Raw genomic sequence first — 19860 nt, 5'->3', positions numbered from 1 at the left:
CCTCCTCCTTCTTTTTCTTTAGAGACACTTTCATTATGTAAGCAAGGTTTGTCTGGAACTCACTACGTAGCCCAGATATTCTAGAGTTTATGTTCCTCTTGCCTCAGACCTTTGAGGGGTAAGATTACAGGTGTGAACCCACACAGTCTTCTTGGGTCTTTTATTTTCTTCATGAGAGGAAGCCTGTATTTCCTGTTGTTTTATCCTGAATACACAAAACAAATAGATATAATAAAGTTTTGTAACATATTCATTTTGTTGGCACATAAAGTAATATGCATTATTTTAAATATAGAAGTGCAGGCATAGAGGAAACAATTGATAGTAATGGTGCTTGTGGATGTGGCTCCACAATCAAATAGTCAAGTGGATGGATACCTTCATTTCTTATTTGAAAATTATGCGTGATTTCTTCTTCTTTAGTAAAAAGAAACTCTTCGTTGAGGTATATTTGATATATTTAATATAAACACCAAAATGAGTTTGAAGATAAGTATATAACCATGAAAATATTACCACCATAAGGTTATAAATATATTCCACATCTCCCCAAATTTCTACCATTATTGTTATTGTTATAGGTGGTATGTGTGTTTGTGGGTGTTCTTTATGGTAAGGAACATTTAACAAAATTTAAATATATTACAAAATATACTTTTATCAAAATTTAAATATATTACAGTGTTGTAAGGTAGATATTCTTAACTTATTTGTAATGCATACCTGAAACTTAATTTTCCTTTAACTATCAGAGAATAAAGTTCTGCTTCTTCTATCAATACCTTCTCTATGTTCTACTTTTCTTGATAGTGTTGGTGTATAACTCGGAGTTACCCAGGCATCAAAGTGCTATTGCAACCAAAATGTAATATTAAGTAATGAGAATAGCCAGGCTCCAGTGTTCATGCATGTAATCCTAGCTACTCATGAGGTTGAGATCTGAGGATCATTATTTGAAGCCAGCTGGGGCAGGAGGGTCAATTAGACTCTTATCTTCAGTTAACCACCAAAAACCTAACCGTGAAGCTGTGGCTTAAGTAGTAGACAACTAGCCTTGAGCTCAGGAACAGCGCTCAGTCCCTGAGCCCAAGCCCAAGGACTGGCACAAACAAATAGGAGAGGGAATCAGAGTAGAGAACCATTAGGCAAACTACTCACATTCTTCCAGTGCACTTTGATGTTAGCCATTACTCATGGACTGATCATCAAGTTAGCAAGGCTTTTATGTACCTTAACTGCCAAGATCCCCTGACTTAATTTTTTTAGTGAATTTGTATTTTTTTTCATAAAAGCTCTTTTCTAAACTCCATCAATTTCAGAATTCTCATTACCAGCCTGAATTCCTGGTCTGGACCTCATTTGCAAAGAAAGCTGAACTCAAATCAGTTAAATTATTAGATGACAATGAATCTCATTCTGTACTAACTTCTCGGGTCATTTTTACCTTAGCAATGATCTCTTGAGAAACTACGACTTTCAGTATGCAAAAAATAAATTATCCAGAGAAAATGCTGGTAATATTGTTGTGCCAAGTCGCAAGACCACCCCCAAGAAGACCACCGAGATTCAGACACTCCGAAATGCAAAAGCAAGGCAAGGCTTTATTTAACGAGCTGCCAACTCGGGCCTCGTCCTACCCACCGACACAGCGGAGGTTAGGAGGAAGCCTCAAGCTATGATTACACAGGGCTTATAAAGGCAAAGAACAAGGTTACAACAATCAGCTGTGCAAGCAAGATTAGAACACAGGTACAAATCTGATTGGCTCAGGGTTCGATTCTAAAATGGGGTTCACGTGGTGGGACCTGACTTCAAAGTCTGGCACCTCATTTCCCCCTTTTTCTTTTTGGTACCTTGGGAGCCAATCATGGCTCCATTCTGTCCATTTCAATGGCTTGCATGTCTAGGGGATGATATAGAGGTAAGGCATGGGCCAGTAGGGCCAAAAGTAGTATGCGAAAATAACTCTGGTCTCTCGGTTTTAAAGGGGGGCTGATGGGTGAAGATCATCCATCTTCTGTAATTTCTTCAGGCTGACTCAGGGGCGTTGACCTTACCTAGCCAGGAACTTATAACCTTAGTGTCAGTCTAACTTTAGTTGGGGTCACATTCTTGTACACGAGCTGCAAATCATCGAGTTTACACAAAAATTCAGCATTATCCAAATGAGCAAGCAATTCAGTTTGAAGGCTAGGGATAATGGGTGGGGGTACCTGTACATTATTTCAAAAGGAGTAAAGCCAAGCTGATAGGGAGAATTTCTTACTCTAAGCAGAGCAAAAGGAAGGAGTGACACCCAGTCTGTGCCAGTCTCTAAGGCCAGTTTAGTTAAGGTTTCTTTTAGAGTCCGATTCATTCTCTTTACCTGTCCTGAACTCTGGGGTCTATAAGCACAATGCAACTTCCAATCCGTCCCCAGTGCTATCCTCTCATTTGACAAACTTACCCTTACTAACCATTATCACAGATGACTGGCAAATTCCTGCCCAGTAGACAGACATGGGCATTGGAAAGGCATGCTTATGAACTATTCTTCTAGGACTTCCCGGCTTTAACTTTTGAAAGGCCAACAGTAGTGACTCTAGGTCTGACACCATCTCTGCCATCCAAGCAGTGGCTTACTGCCTCTGGATGCTCCATCACTTTTGTCCCAGGAGGAGTGACTTTCCACTGGACTTGGACTCAGGGCCTGAGTGCTGTCCCTCAGCTCTCCAGCTCAAGACTAGCACCGTACCACTTTTGAGCTCCACACCACTCCGTTCCCAGCACTCTGCTGGCTGATTAGAGACAAGTCTCTCACAGGGACCTTTCTTTGCCTGGGCTGGCTTCAAACCGCAGATTCAGATCAATGAGTCTTATAAGGGGCCACTTTACTCCAATTATAAGCAACAAGGTGGTCCACACAGAAGTAGTTTTTAAGCATGCTCTCTTACCTGGAACTTATTAAGGGTCAGTATTAGATCTTGACAAACTTGTAGGAATCACCTGTGCTTCTCTGTGGGCCTGCTGGAAACTGTTACAAAAAAACCCACAAAGAAGCTGGAATGGCAATTAAACATTTTGGTAGCCATAATTCTCCTTTTCGAACTTTGCAATAATTATTTAGGACAATTTTACTTCCAAATTTCTTATCTAGAAACGTATTCTTGATTTCCAAAGCCTTTTTAACACTAACACAACACTTTAGCTTTTATCTGCATCGGAAAAACTGAAGCTCACAGGCATTTTGAAACCAGGTGCCGCCCTTTGCTTACGGGCTGCTTGTTTCAAAAGAGCCTCTTTTTTTTTTTCTTCAGTCCCAGTTACTGCATGGCATGAAGACCTTTGAATTTAAACTTAGTTTTGCATCATACTGCAGTCTTGAACATGTTCACACTCACACATGCACACACACATACATTTTTAAAAGATCTTAAAGCACGCTGAATAAGCATCGGCCGTACATTTTAAGACAAAAACCTTTAACAAATGATTTTAGCATTCTCCAGCCTCATTTTCCAGGGCTTGATCGTTTTAGTAAAACATTTTTAGTCTTAGTAAAACATTTTAGCGCACCAAACAATTTTCTGCTTAAGAAGGCTGGGTGGGGGTCCCCCCAGAGTTCTTTCTGTGGACACTCACACTCTGTGAACCATTGCCTGTACATCTTTCCAATGAGCTAAAGTCAAGTCCAGGGGAGTGGAAGGAACGTTTCCCCATCATCCGTTTGTCAGGCACAGTGCAAGAAAGAAACACACAAAAATGAGCTACCTTCTTAACCTCCCTCCAGTGAGCTAGGATCAAGTCTAGGGGGCTAGATGGAGGTCCTCAAGATAGAACGTTATCCATAGCTCTGATCAGATGTTTAGTCCAAAAGGCTACAGAAAACAAACAATTAATACAAAAGGAGGAAAACACACAGGCCTAAGAAAAGCTACGAGTTGGAGATCTCCCAAGCTGGCCCACAACCTCCTACAAGGGTGCAGAAGGAATGGACCCGAGTTGGCCCACAACCTCCTGCAAGAAGGAGTGGACCCGAGTTGCCCCACAACCTTCTGCAAGGGTGCAGAAGGAGTGGACCCGAGTTGGCCCACAACCTCCTGCCAGATAAGCAGAAGGAGCAGACCCAAGTACAAGGTGGGCGGGTTGAGACTCGTTTAGGAGGCCCTCCTGGTCAGTTCCAGCCAAAAACCAAACTGACTCGCGCCCTACAAGTATAAGCAAAAGCAAAACAGACAGACAAGACAAATGAACAGCGCTGTTTTCTTACCTTCGGAGTCTGGGATCTCGGGGTCTCTGGGGCTATCCTGGACGAAACCCCAAATGTTGTGCCAAGTCGCAAGACCACCCCCAAGAAGACCACCGAGATTCAGACACTCCGAAATGCAAAAGCAAGGCAAGGCTTTATTTAATGAGCTGCCAACTCGGGCCTCGTCCTACCCACCGACACAGCGGAGGTTAGGAGGAAGTCTCGAGCTATGATTACACAGGGCTTATAAAGGCAAAGAACAAGGTTACAACAATCAGCTGTGCAAGCAAGATTAGAACACAGGTACAAATCTGATTGGCTCAGGGTTCGATTCTAAAATGGGGTTCACGTGGTGGGACCTGACTTCAAAGTCTGGCACCTCAATATGACAAACAATGGAAAAGTACAGGCCCTAAGTAGCATACTTCCAATCAAAGAGGGTTGGCAGCAGATCTTCTGCCTTCCTTTGAGACTGACTATGCATCCAGAGATACAGAACATGAACAAGAAGTTCATTAGCACTGAGCTGTTTGTACCTGCTAGCTCCTCTTCCATTTTAGAAAATACTAAAGAAGTAATATACAGGGGAGTCGACCAGAAGACGGCAGAGGAGAAGCAGAGCCCTAGCGGAGCTCCCTCTGACATCGCAGTTTTCTCACCCCATAGAAACTTTTACTCCTAGAAAGACAGCCAAAGTAAATTCTAACAGTACAGGGATTCTGAGCAGGAAGGAAAAATCGACTTTGCTGGTCTGAAAACACAGATTTGAGCTCCGGGCGGCGTCCCGCCGCCGCGCCAGTGCCGGCACCAGCACAGCGCCCGGCACAGCAACCCGCACTCCGTGCTGCTAAAGCACACAGCGTAGACCAGCGAGAAATACTCCAGACGGCGGCTGAGCACGGACGACCTGACATCGCAGAGAAAGCATGAGTACCCCACAAAAGATATTCTCACTCGCGCCCACAGAGCAGCTTCTGGAAGGCATCCCTGCCCCCACCTCCAGAGCAAAGCACCATCTTTGCCACTGGCATAGGGTAAGACCAGATTGGAACTGAAGTGGGCCTGGGGAAAGCGAGGTCAAAGAAGCCATCTTTGAAAAGGGCAGGAGGGATGGAACAGTGAGAGCCAGCTCCGCCCAGGAGAACGCCCCCTGCCCTGGTGGGAGGCAAGTCCTGGGCTGCGGCTTAGCCAGAGGTGCCCCGTCATGCCCACCAGAATTTCTAAATTTAAAGCAAAAGCTGCGAGCAGCTACCGGCTGCACGGAAACACCAGACGGAGGAACAAACAGTTCCTGGGACAGCTAAACGGTCTCATCACAGAGGAAGCCCAATTCCCATCCCAAAACAGAGCTGCATTCCATAGCCACCTCTGCCAAGGAGGCCGCCTCCCCCAGGCAAGCACCTCTCAGCCGAGCAAAACAGGCCAGAGGCGCCCTGCCCTGCTGAGTCTACAGCCTATTCAAATCCAGGCATCAAAGGCAGCGGCCCCACAGCAGACAGAGGAGCCACAGTTCCTGAGACTGCTCATGTCCCCATCTACAGAGGACGCCAAGGCCCACCTGCAAGCTGTGCGAACCTCAGAGACCCAGGATTGCACCAACAGGGGAGAAGAGACAGAACAGATCCACCCCTTGCAAACTGAAATCAAGTCAAACCAGCCAATCAGGAAAATAGACTGCATATCATTGCAAGGAAACCAGAGACTGGGGAGAGACCATCCAAACAAGGAGGACACCATTCTTTTTTTTTTTTTCTTTTCAAACATTTTTTAAACATTTTTTAAAAAATTTTCTTTTTAACATTTTCACATCTGAAACATCATTGGTGGTTTTTTTTGTTTGTTTCTTTTTTATTTGTTTGTTTCTTTTCCATATTTATCGGTTTGTTTTATCAAGTTTTTGTTTGTTTGTTTGTTTGGGTTGTTCCTTTTCTGGTTTTTTTCCTATTTATTTATTTTTTCTTCTTTTTAAAATAATTTTTCTCTGTTCTGTGTATCTGACTTCCAGTATTTTTACTTTATTTATCTCTTTGCGTTCTCTGTTTTAAAAATTATTTTCCTATGAATAACACCTCCACTCTTTTCTGCTAACTCTCCAGTGTCTGTCATTTTAACCTTGTTCTTTCTACTGATTCTACTCTTCTCCACATTTCCACGTCACTGAAACTAAACCAAAATCACCACCACCACCCCCAATACATTTTACTCTATTCACTTTACTGCCTCCCACTTACCCTCCTGACTTGCTGCCTGGACCTCAAGGTTCCATTGACTCCTGGTTATTGGATAGAGGGTATCCAAGCTTAATACGAGTGAATCAAAGGGGTTCATAGAGAAAGCCAGTCCTAAAAGAACTTAATATAAAAACAAGAATTGCGTATAGGGTTGTAACAGTAAATAAGTAACTACTGAATACAGGGCCCAGGATCGGTTGTTATATTGAAATTGTATTCTTTAGGAACTCCAAATCTAACTTTATAGACAGGTATACAAGTTATCTGTATATAATTGTGAACTTGTAAGATTTACACAACAGTGCTTGGTATGGGCTGCTTTGGGTCTTAAAAGGTGCTCACAGGTGCTGGTAGACTGGCATTCCCAATTCAAATGGGCAGAAGAAACACAAGAAAGATGGCAAACAATGAAGTCTTATCCCCCACTCAAAAAAAGCAGGAAGCAGAGCAGTCAATCAAAGACATAGAAGAGAACCCCCAAAATGCTCTACAAAGTCTACTGATAAACATGATAAATGAAAAGTTTGAATCTCTTCAGTCAATTATGCTAGAGCATGAGGAGGCAAAGCAAAAATTAATGGAGAATTTCATGACATCCACAAATAGAAAGATAAATGAACTTCAAGAGTCAAATGAAAAGATAGCTACCCAGCTTAAAGATTTGAGAGACAACACTCAAAACCAAATTAATGCAGTTAATGAAGTAACGAAGTCCATACAGGACCTAAGAAATGACATGGAAATCATCAGGAAAGACCAGTCAGAAGGAAAAGAGATTCGAAATCAAGTAGCTAGCCTACAGTCCCAACTTACTGAAGCAGAGGATCGAATCTCAGGAGCTGAAGATTCCTTAGATTCTATGGAGAAAGATCAAAAATCAATACAAATCCAGTCCAATTAACAAAACAGATCGCTACAGGAGATTCAAGACACGATCAGGAAGCCCAATTTAAGGATAATAGGTATTGAGAAAAACTTGGAGAAAGAGGTTAATGGGATAGGCAATCTATTTTACAGAATATTAGCTGAGAACTTCCCAAATATCCAGAAGGAAAGGCCTATACAGATACAAGAAGCATTTAGAACCCCAAATCGACCAGACCAGAATAGGACATCCCACCGACACATTGTGATCAAAACAGCTTCAGCAGAGTGCAAGGAAAAAATACTCAAAGCTGTTAGGGCAAAGAAAACAATCACATATAAAGGAAAAGCAATCAGAATTACCCCAGACTTCTCAGCAGATACAATGAAAGCAAGGAGAGCCTGGAATGAAGTATACCAAACTCTAAATAAAAATAACTACCAACCAAGAATTCTGTACCCAGCCAAACTCTCCTTCATATCCGAAGGTCAAATAAAAGTCTTCCACAATAAGGAAAAACTGAAACAATATATCTCCACCAAACCAGCTTTACACAAAATCCTTAAAAGTGTACTATAAAGGGAAAATACTCAAGATCCCAACACAGACAGAGAAATGAACCCTAATTAGTAAACATCAGATCAAGAAATGGGAAGACACAGCTTTAAACAAGATAGTGATAATGAAAGGAACAAACGATCATCTCTCAATCCTCTCAACATTAATGGACTTAATTTTCCAATCAAACGACATAGGCTCATGAGTTGGATCAAAAATCAAGATCCATCTTTCTGCTGCCTCCAAGAGACACATCTATGCAGCAAAAGTAAACATCTTCTAAAAGTGAAAGGCTGGAAACAAATCTATCAAGCAAATGGCCCCCATAAGCAGGCTGGAGTTGCAATCCTAGTATCAGACAAAATTAACTTCAAATTAAAAAAGGTAAGAAGAGACAAAGAAGGTTACTACATACTAGTAAAAGGATCTCTCCTACAGAAAGAAATAACCATTGTAAATATCTACACACCAAATGCAGGAGCACCCAACTTCATCAAACAAACACTACTGGCTCTAAAAACACTCATAGACCCAAACACATTGATAGTTGGGGACTTTAACACTCCACTATCACCTCTGGACAGATCAACACGCCAAAAACTGAACAAAGAAACCACAGAACTAAACAATTGCATAGACCAACTAGACTTAATCGACATCTACAGAATATTCCACCCAGCAAGGACAGAATACACATTCTTTTCGGCAGCACACGGAACATTCTCCAAAATAGATCACATCTTAGGGCACAAAGAAAATCTGTACAAATTCAGAAGTATCAAAACCATTCCCTGCAGTCTCTCAGACCACAATGGAATAAAATTAGAGCTCAACTCAAACACCCACCACAGAAATTGCTACAATTCATGGAGACTAAAAAACACACTGCTGAACCATCAGAGGGTCATTGAAGAAATTAAAACGGAAATTCAAATGTTTATGGAATGTTGAACCTGGGTAACTGCAGTCGAAATCAGGACACGGGGGATGCAAGGCGAGTGAATCAATGCATACTTTATTCCAAGAGGGCCAGGGTTTATATAGGGTTAGAAACCAATATTACAATTACAGGGTAAAAGATCAATACAGCATGACATTTGTCTCAAATACAGAAGTGGAGGAAATTTCCTACTGTGAGGGCAGGAACTTGATACAAATGCCTTTCTAATTACAGGAGGTAGTGACTACAAAGATTATTGATATCAAAACAAGGAACTGTATACAACCGAGGTAGAACTATAATTATCTCCTAGCTACTATCTCCTTAAGGCTAGATAACATCAATCTTGACTTCTCCAAATACTTGTGAAGTAACAGTGAGGAGACTTTCCTGTTTACTGAGAGAATCTAACACTAAAGGCAGCTGGTCTAGCAAGTCTCCTCAGGGAGACTTGCTAAGTAGGGGGAAAAAGGAGATTCTCACAACAACTGGTGGCTTCCTTTGGCCCACAAACACCAGAAATTCCTTACTGGGAATGAGTTCCCAAGGGCCTATTAGTGTGCTAATGAGGCATCGGAGTAACCGTGCCGGGGCTAAATTTTTCCACTGGTTGGAGACTTTAATTCTCCAACAATTCCCCCTTTTTTATTAATTTTATTAATTTTATTAATTTTCCACAGCCGCTTCTCTAGAAAGTTTAAGGGCAGTTAGTAAAACATCAGAGGAATTATTCCTAGTGTAACGCTTTATTATAGCTATGATAGAACAATATCCTAAGAAAAAGACACATATCATAAGTATTAAGGCAATAGAAGCACTTCCAACACTATGGGTAATACTTTGCCACCACCCCCTAGGGTCTAGTCCTTCTAAGGTCTGAGCTAGTCCTTGGGCTATATCATCAATAGAAGAGGCATCTGGCAATTCCTTTTGAAAAGCTTCAAAAACCTCCCTGTACAAGCTTTGTTCACTTAACGTACCATTTAGTAGGGCTCCATCTATAAGCATTTGTATATCATTCCATTCACATTCAGAGGCATTATATTTATAAGGTGTTACACAGACATGACTAGAATTCCAATCACAAGTCAAAAACAATCGTTGCTGTAAAGCCAAATATTTCTGTCCAAGCCAAAACACTCCTCCTTTAACAGCTTCTAACTCATCTTGAAGGTGGGCATTTACTTCCAGCTGGTGTTGCCACAAATTGTGGGAGTCCTGGTGCCACTGCACCATAAAGTCATGAGTTTGTACGGATTGTCGCAATGCGGCTCCGGATACTGCTGCAGTTGTAGCAATGGCAATCAGTCCAGCAAGTCCTGCAATAATCATTCCAATGGCACGACGACTCCTCCTCAGAAGCTGCTTGAAAAACTGCATTACCAATCCTTGTACAGGTCCTCCAGCCCAGGGACGATGCATGAGAACAGGAACCCAAAGGGAGTTGCGCTGGGTTGAGATCATGATCCTATCTTGACTAAAATTAAAGGTGACATTGTTATTCAAGCAAGTATACAATTTACAATTTATGCTGGTAATGGCATTCTTAGTTATGTTATGGGGCCTACCATCAGTACTTGTGGAAAATGAACACAAGCAGAGATATTATAGATCTTTACAACTGTGAAGTTGTAGGAGGCCGAGGATCCTTTAGTTCCTGAGTAAGTTCCATTGGCCAGCAATACAGGAGCCAGAGAAGCTGCTAATTTCCAGAGATGACGTTGTGGAGGAAATAGCCTGTCTCCATGGGCGAGCGCAGGCCGGGGGTCACTAAAGCCTGCTCCAAACCACCCTAAAAGCTGTTTAGCAGACATGGCATTGGACATGTTCATAGTTAAAGTAGGGTCACAAGATGAGTTATATTCAGTGCAGTTTTTCAACCACACACCACAAGGTCCCCAATCATACCAAGTATGTTGGGATGTATTCCAAATAGTTGGAAAATTTCCTCGACAATTTTCCCAATGTCTTTCAGTAAAGTTCAGGTTCAGATAAGTAAAATTGTCACATTTAGGCAGGCCAGCAGGAATAGGATAATTATCTAATTTATAGGTATGAGATCCCACAGACCAGGAAGACAGTCTAATCAGCCGAGTTCTACTGGAGTTATATGAACCTCCATGCTGAATCCAATATTGATATCTAAAAGGGTAACATGGGGAGCGGCCTTGACAGATAGCTTTAGAGAACTGAGAATAAGAGAAGTTAAATGATCTTTCCTCTTCCATAGGAAAGACTGGAATGCCAGACCCATAGGGGGAGAGAGTAAATTAGTAATAGATGTAAAAGAGACAGGGGCTTTTGTCCATAAATATGGACGTAATAAAGGAGGGTTAGAAATATAGGCCCAATACATTACCTCTGATGTAGCCCCTACAGGTTACCAGTGCACGCCTGTCCATTAGAATGGCCTTATCACTTGGATGAGAATGTTTCACCCCGGTCTTGATGCACAGAGGGGTGTTTGTTGCTGGATCCACTGGAGCAGGTGCTAGAAAGATGGGCGGTCTTCTGTAGAAACATAAGCATACCCTCGCCCCTGGGTTAACTCCCCGGGACCCAATCTAGCCCAACCCCCAATCTATTCCAAACTGGCTGTGGTTTGTTTTGCATAGGCGGAGCTAGGAAGTGTCCCTCAGCTCTTGCTAAAACATCTCCTTGAGGCAAATTTAAAAAGTTAAGGACAAATAGTGCTTCTGCAATAACGGCTCGGGCTGTTTTATAAATACTTTTCATAGAAGTTGCATATCCCTCAGTACTATCCATACTCCCCCTCTTTAGTTTTTTAATTTGTGTTTTTAATGTATAATGAGCTCTTTCTACTATACCTTGACCTTGAGGATTTTATTCAATTCCTGTAACATGAAAAATGTTATGAAATTCTAAAAATTTTCGTACTTGTTTACTGGAATAAGCTGGTGCATTGTCAGTTTTTATTTGAGAAGGAATCCCCATGACTGCGAACGTTTCTAGTAAATGTTGAATGACATGAGTCCCTTTTTCCCCTGGTAGAGGTGTTGCCCAAATAAAAGAAGAATGTGTATCAATGGATACATGCACATATTGTAAGCGGCCAAATTTAGGGATGTGTGTTACATCCATTTGCCAAATTTTATTAGGAGCCAATCCTCGAGGATTCGCACCGTGGGGAAGAGTTCGCAGATGCAAGGGTCTGCAAGTAGGACAGTTAGCAATGATTTGTTTAGCTTGTTTAAAGGGAATTTTATAAGTAACATGTAAATGACCTGCATTAGAGTGCCGGGCAGCATGATCTTCTTCTGCTGAGGCAAAAGAGACTAAAGCATCTACTTTAGCATTACCGTATGCCATAGGACCTGGCAAATTAGAATGAGCTCGAATATGGACTGCATACAAAGAGTGTTGCCTCTGGCGCAACAGGTTCTGTAATTGTTTAAATAGTGAACTTAGTGGGGGTTTTATTTGAGAAATAACAGCAGAGTATATATTGCATAAAACATGTGCTGCATAAGCAGTCAGTAATTAAATTAAAAGGTATCAAGAAATTTCCCAGAGCATATATAATAGCCTGTAACTCATTTTGTTGTGCTGATTGCCAAGGGGTAAAGAAAACTTGATATTTATCTTCTGTCCAGAAAGCACATTTGTTATTTTTAGTACCATCTACAAAAACATTGGGAGCATTTAGAATGGGCTCAGAGAGTAAAATATTATCAATAACATAAGTTTGTCTTTGAAAAAATTGCCAAAGAGGACTAGAAGGTAAATGGTATAAAATTTCCCCTGTAAAGCCATTTAAAGCCAGAGGGAGAAGATCAGAGGTTTGTAACATAAACTCAAACTGCTGTTTAGGTATAGGGGTGATAATGAAGTAGGCGTCTTGCCCACTGATTTGCAGGCATCTCTTACGGCCTTGCATGATAATGAAACTGATCATCTCTGGATAGGTGGATAACGTTTTGGAGAAAGTGAGTTTGGTATATATCCATTCCAAAGGCTTATTGTACTGAGCTAGCACCCCTGTAGGGTAGTCTTTGGTAAGTAAAATTAGCAACCCAATAGGGGCAGATAGGTCTACCCAAGCTAAGGAATTTTGAGCCAGGGCCTTTTCCACTAGAAGTAGCTCCTGACGTGCCTCATCAGTTAATTCACGGGGGCTTTTTAAGTCCGAATCTCCTTGAAGGATGGAAAATAGATTATGCAGCGCATATGTGGGAATTCCTAAGGAAGGGCGAAGCCAGTTGATGTCCCTAGTAACTTTTGAAAATTAAGAGTTTTAAACTCTTCAGTACGAATTTTTATTAATTGGGGGGTAATTACTTGTCTTCTAACTAAATATCCCAGATACTTAAATGGTTCTTCTGTTTAAATGAATTTTATCAGGGGCAATTATTAAATTATACTGTTGAAAGTCTAAAGGCAAAATTTGTAACAATTTTTTGTTTGTTTTTGTTTTTGTTGCCAGTCCTGAGGCATGGACTCAGGGCCTGAACACTGTCCCTGGCTTATTTTTGCTCAAGGCTAGTACTCTACCTTTTGAGCCACAGCTCCACTTCTGGCTTTTTTCTATATATGTGGTGCTGAGGAATCGAACCCAGGGCTTCCTGTATACAAGGCGAGCACTTTACCACTAGGCCATATTCCCAGCCCAATTTGTAACAATTTTGATACAATATTTTTATCAGATGCAGCAAATAATAAATCATTTTATTGAAAACCTGTAAAACAAACTGGAGTAGTAATTAAACAATCATCTTGATAGCCATCGTTTTCCTATATCCAACTTAAAACAAACATTTTAAATTTCATATCTCAGAATACATTTTTGATCTCAAGTCTTTTACCAAGCCTGGTTGTATTAAAAGAAATCTGGAGCCTAGGTATCACCCATTGCTTCATGCTGCTTGTTTTTCACTTCCAAATTTCTTATCTAGAAAGGCATTCTAAAACCTTTTAAAGTAGAGGCTTTCACACCTTTACCTCAGCCTGTATTTGCATAGAAAAACTGAAGCCCAGGGGGCACATTGCCTCCTGGTTGCCTGCTTTAAAAGAGCCATTTTCCTATATACAGAGAGTTAATGAAAGTTGTGTACTTCTATCCCCCATTAGTTTATATACTTTAAAATATTTACCTGATTATATGTGACTTAAGATAGTTAATCTTACTGTTACAGTACAGTTTACACTTAAAAAAATTTTAGTACCTGATTCATTAAAGTGATACCCAAAACAATTGTAACAATAGTACACTTAGCAGTGTGCCCCAGAATTATAACCATGAGATTTCAGAGTTAGCATATTTGCCTTTTTAATACATCCAAATTGCAAACCTGTACAGAAATCGAGTTATATCAGGTAAATAAACTTTTAACTCTCCTTTAAGATATTCCAATTTTAATCCATCCTAAGGGGCAGTTTTAGAAGTATCAGTCAAATCATACATTTTACCCTGAGGTTTCCAATGTTTATACCTAAAAACAAAAGAAATAAAAGAAAGGCCTCCATTGGCCTGTCCTATAGAATGGGCCTATCTCCATCCTACTCCTTAGAGCTTGATGAACTGCCTTGGGGCCAGCTTGCCCTCTCCCACTATGAATGGACGCCACCCTACGGCTGTCCCATCACGTGGATCGGCTAAACTGCACTTTTGTCCGTTTACCCCTCACTACTGAGGATAGGTTCAAGGGCCCATGCTAAGTTCTTATTTATTTATTTATTTATTTTTAACCATGAATTAAAGAATTTTTTAACTATAGTTCCTTTTAAAATAAAGTAATAATCCTTTAAAGCTTTTGGTAAAGCCCAAACTCGATGATCTTTTGAAGTTTAAAGATAAACTAACCTATTTTTATATCATACATTTTTAATCTTGAACACATTCACACCCACATACATTTGTGCGCGCGCACACACACATACATACATTCACATATGTAGGTATTAATGTAAACAGAACTTAAAAACAGTCCAAACAACTATTAGCCGTACATTTTTTAGTGGCAAAAGGTATATTTTCCAATCTTATTCTTGTAATGACCAAAACTTAAAACAAAACCTTTAATGAATGATTTTAGCATCGTTTAGTCTTATTTGCTAGGGCCTATTAGTTTTAGCAAAGTATCTTAGCATGCTAAACACTGAAGATAACTGGGTTGGGGTCCCCTGGAGTATTACTGAGTCCACCTAGCACTTGACTCTTAGTGTTTACTCTCAGGCTAAGATTAGCCTAGCCGGCTGTTTGAACTCAGCTCTTAGCAGCCTGCACTTTTTCTGCCTTCTTGCAGAAGGAGACACAGTACCTAGTAAATGTTTTGCCCATAGACATGTAAATGGACAACAGAAATAAGGGAAACAAAAGTTTATGTTTAAAACTGGTACCAATCTCAAAGACAAAACTAGTCAAGACAAAACAGAACATAGAAACAGAGGCTTTTACGCCTTGGATGGCATGTCCAGCGTCCACAAGCTGCCAGCCAGAGTGATGGAAAGTCCATAGGGCCCTGAAAATTCTCAGGGGGATCCTCCCCAGTGGAGATTTCCATCCCCTGGCAATCAACCTGCCGAGGCCGCCCACCAGAGGACTTTTTTTCCCAATTTAGCACTCCACACGAAACACAACTAATCAAACAAGGACAAAGACACATGAAACATGTAGCGCAGGCGCAAATTAAAAGTGCAATTGCAGTAAAAATTCTCTTGAGAAGTAAAAGAAAAATCACTAGTCCTTCCCCAATTCCAGGCTGATGGACTAAAACAGGGAGTGTCAGCTCCCCTGCTAGTGCCTGGTTGTAAAGAAAAGATGATGGGGAAGCCTCCTTCACTGAAAGGGAGCCATGAGAGGGCCCCGTATTACAGCTGTCCTAAGTTAAGTGACCCTGGTCAATATCTTGTTAATGAGGGGGCTGTGCTACACCTCTGGTTGGAGGGGGTTGAATGACAGGAAAAGTTTGATAGCAAGAGAGAGAAGCAGAACCATAGGACTTAGATTAATTAAAGTAAAAGTGGGCTCCGCGGCCGCAATTATTTGTTCTTTACTTTTACCTTCCTGACTGCCCCTGGCAGATCGAAAGAGCATCTGTAGCACTTTGACTGCACTGCTGAGCTGCCTAAATTAGCATCATTCTCTGAAGGAGCATAGGTAGAGGCTGAAGGCTTATTTGATGTTAATTTTTCTTTAACAAAACTGACAGGAGATAGTTCAGGTGTTGCCATGTCTTTTAGCTCCTGCCCAATTTGAGTTTTTACCTCCCCGGACAAATTATAAGCCTTCATAGCTTTTTCCACGTCAGCCTCTGGCTCAGCAGCTGATGTTATGATAGCGTCAGGAGACATCATGCTCACGGCTGCATGTATTAATGCCCAAACAGACCAAAATGTAACTGGAACCTTGTCTCCACACCGATATTCATTTTCCATATTATTCTCTACTCGTTCCCAGACTTCTAAATCTAAAGTATCTCCCTCTGAGAACCATACGTTATACTCCACTACCTGTACACACTCATCTCTTTGTGAACACGAGACCATAGCTCCGTCCCGTTTCAATACATGGTGGATAAAATTAGAAAATGGAGTTGGTTTAGCTTGTCCCATAACCCCGTAATTTTTTAAGAATAGGAGCTCACCACACAGATCCCTTTTCTCCTGTGAATTACACACAGATCCCTTGTCTCCTGTGAATTAAAAATATCTCTCACCTCACTCGAGAGCTCGGCAGTTCCGCAATCTCCTGTGGATCAATTGTCAGGTCCCTGGGTCCGGACGCCAGATGTTGAACCTGGGTAACTGCAGTCGAAATCAGGACACGGGGGATGCAAGGCGAGTGAATCAATGCATACTTTATTCCAAGAGGGCCAGGGTTTATATAGGGTTAGAAACCAATATTACAATTACAGGGTAAAAGATCAATACAGCATGACATTTGTCTCAAATACAGAAGTGGAGGAAATTTCCTACTGTGAGGGCAGGAACTTGATACAAATGCCTTTCTAATTACAGGAGGTAGTGACTACAAAGATTATTGATATCAAAACAAGGAACTGTATACAACCGAGGTAGAACTATAATTATCTCCTAGCTACTATCTCCTTAAGGCTAGATAACATCAATCTTGACTTCTCCAAATACTTGTGAAGTAACAGTGAGGAGACTTTCCTGTTTACTGAGAGAATCTAACACTAAAGGCAGCTGGTCTAGCAAGTCTCCTCAGGGAGACTTGCTAAGTAGGGGGAAAAAGGAGATTCTCACAACAACTGGTGGCTTCCTTTGGCCCACAAACACCAGAAATTCCTTACTGGGAATGAGTTCCCAAGGGCCTATTAGTGTGCTAATGAGGCATCGGAGTAACCGTGCCGGGGCTAAATTTTTCCACTGGTTGGAGACTTTAATTCTCCAACAATGGAATTCAACCAAGTTGAGGACACAAAGTACCAGCTCCTTTGGGACACAACAAAGGCAGTACTCAGAGGAAAATTTATATCTCTGAGTGCATACATCAACAAACTGGAGAAACAGCAACTCAATAATTTAAGGAAGCACCTTAATTTCCTTGAGAGAGAACAATAAGCCAAACCACAAATCAATAGACGAAAGGAAATAATTAAAATCAAATCAGAATTAAATCAATTAGAGACGAAAAAAACCATGGAAAGAATCAACAAAACAAAGAGTTGGTTCTTTTAAAAAAATCAACAAGATAGACAGAACCCTGGCAAACCTGACCAAAAAACAAAACACTCAAATAAACAAGATAAGAGATAAAACAGGTAACATCACCACAGAAATAACCAGAATTCAGAAAATAATAAGGGACTATTTTGCAAACCTTTATGCCAACAAATTCGAGAACTTGGAAGAAATGGATGATTTCCTAGAAAAAATTCATATCTCCAAACTGAACCATGAAGATTTAAACATCCTAAACAGACCCATATCCAGTATTGAAATAGAAATGGCAATAAATGATCTCCCATCCAAGAAAAGCCCAGGTCCAGACGGATTCACTGCAGAATTCTACAAGACCTTCAAAACAGAACTCACACCAATATTTCTCAAACTCTTCAATGGAATTGAAAGAGAACGTTCGCTTCCAGACTCATTCTATGAAGCCAGTATAACCCTCATCCTAAAACCAGACAGGGACTCATCACGGAAAGAGGACTATAGACGGATCTCCCTGATGAACATAGATGCAAAAATTCTCAACAAAATTCTGGCCAATCAACTTCAACAGGTCATCAAAAAAATCATACACCACGATCAAACGGGATTCATCCCAGGGATGCAAAGTTGGTTTAATATACGCAAGTCAATTAATGTAATCCACCACATCAACCGGAGCAAGCTAAAGAACCACATGGTTTTATCTCTGGACGCGGAAAAAGCGTTTGATAAAATCCAGCACCCATTTATGCTAAAAGCCCTGGAAAAACTGGGATTCCAGGGAACATTCCTGAATATAAACAAGGCAGTTTATGACAAACCAACAGCAAGCATAACTCTAAATGGTGAAAAACTAAAGCCATTCCCTTTAAAATCAGGAACAAGGCAGGGATGTCCACTGTCTCCCCTGCTCTTCAACATAGTACTAGAATTCCTAGCCAGAGCAATCAGGCAAGAAGAAAATATAAAGGGGATCCAAGTAGGTAAAGATGAAGTTAAACTCTCTCTTCGCAGATGACATGATCCTATACCTAAAGAATCCCATAGACTCTACCCCCAAGCTACTAGAGCTGATCCAAAACTTTGGCAAAGTTGCAGGATATAAAATAAACCTTCAAAAATCAACGGCCTTTCTCTATGCTAACGACCCAAAGACTGAGGCTGATATCAGGAAAGCAACGCCCTTTGAAATAGCCCCCAAATACATAAAATACATAGGAATAACCTTAACCAAAGAAGTGAAAGACCTCTTTGAGGAGAAATTTAAAACCTTGAAAAACGAAATTAAGTCAGAACTAAGGAAATGGAAAAACTTCCCATGCTTCTGGATTGGGAGGATTAATATAATCAAAATGGCAATATTGCCAAAGGCTATCTACAAATTCAATGCAATACCCATTAATATTCCAACACCATTTTTTGATGAAATAGAGGAAGCAATCCAGAAATTCATATGGACCAATAAAAGACCTAGAATATCAAAAACAATCCTAAGCAGAAAGAACAGTGCTGGAGGAATTACAATACCCAACTTCAAGTTGTATTATAAAGCTATAGTAATAAAAACAACTTGGTATTGGCACCGGAACAGGCCTGAAGACCAATGGAACAGAATTGAAGACCCGGGAATGAACACAAAGAACTACGTCTACTTAATCTTTGATAAAGGGGCTAAAACAATAGTTTGGAAGAAAGATAGCCTCTTTAACAAATTGTGCTGGAAAAACTGGCTCAACACATGCAACAAACTAAAACTAGATCCTTATATATCTCCCTGCACCAAAATCAATTCCAAATGGATTAAAGACCTGGAAATCAAAACAGACACCCTGAAAACACTAAAGGAAGAAGTAGGAGAAACACTTGGGCTCCTTGGCACAGGACAGAACTTCCTTAACAAAGTCCCAGAAAAGCTACAAATCAAAGAAAGGTTGGACAAATGGGACTGCATCAAACTGCAGAGCTTCTGCACAGCAAAGGACATAGCTTGCAAGATAAACAGAAAGCCCACAGACTGGGAGAAGATCTTTACCGGCCATTCAACGGCCTCATATCTAAAATATATGCAGAACTAAAAAAATTACCTTCCTCCAAAACAAAACCGCAAAGAACTAATAGCCCGCTCGTCAAGTGGGCTAAAGACCTACAAAGAGATTTCTCTGATGAGGAAATGAGAATGGCCAAGAGACATATGAAAAAGTGCTCTACATCACTGGCCATAAAAGAAATGCAAATCAAAACAACATTGAGATTACACTGTTACCCACTGCATAATTTGATCTGGATTTCCAACCATGCTACTTTCAATGTATTTTTCTCTTAGACAGGAAATACTCTCCTTCAGCTCAAAACAGACAATACTCAGCCTTTACCATTTTTCATTATCCAAAGAACCATC

This window comes from Perognathus longimembris, chromosome 28 (assembly GCF_023159225.1).
Source record: "Perognathus longimembris pacificus isolate PPM17 chromosome 28, ASM2315922v1, whole genome shotgun sequence".
NCBI classification, from domain to species: domain Eukaryota; kingdom Metazoa; phylum Chordata; class Mammalia; order Rodentia; family Heteromyidae; genus Perognathus; species Perognathus longimembris.
This window is presented reverse-complemented; position numbering follows the sequence as displayed.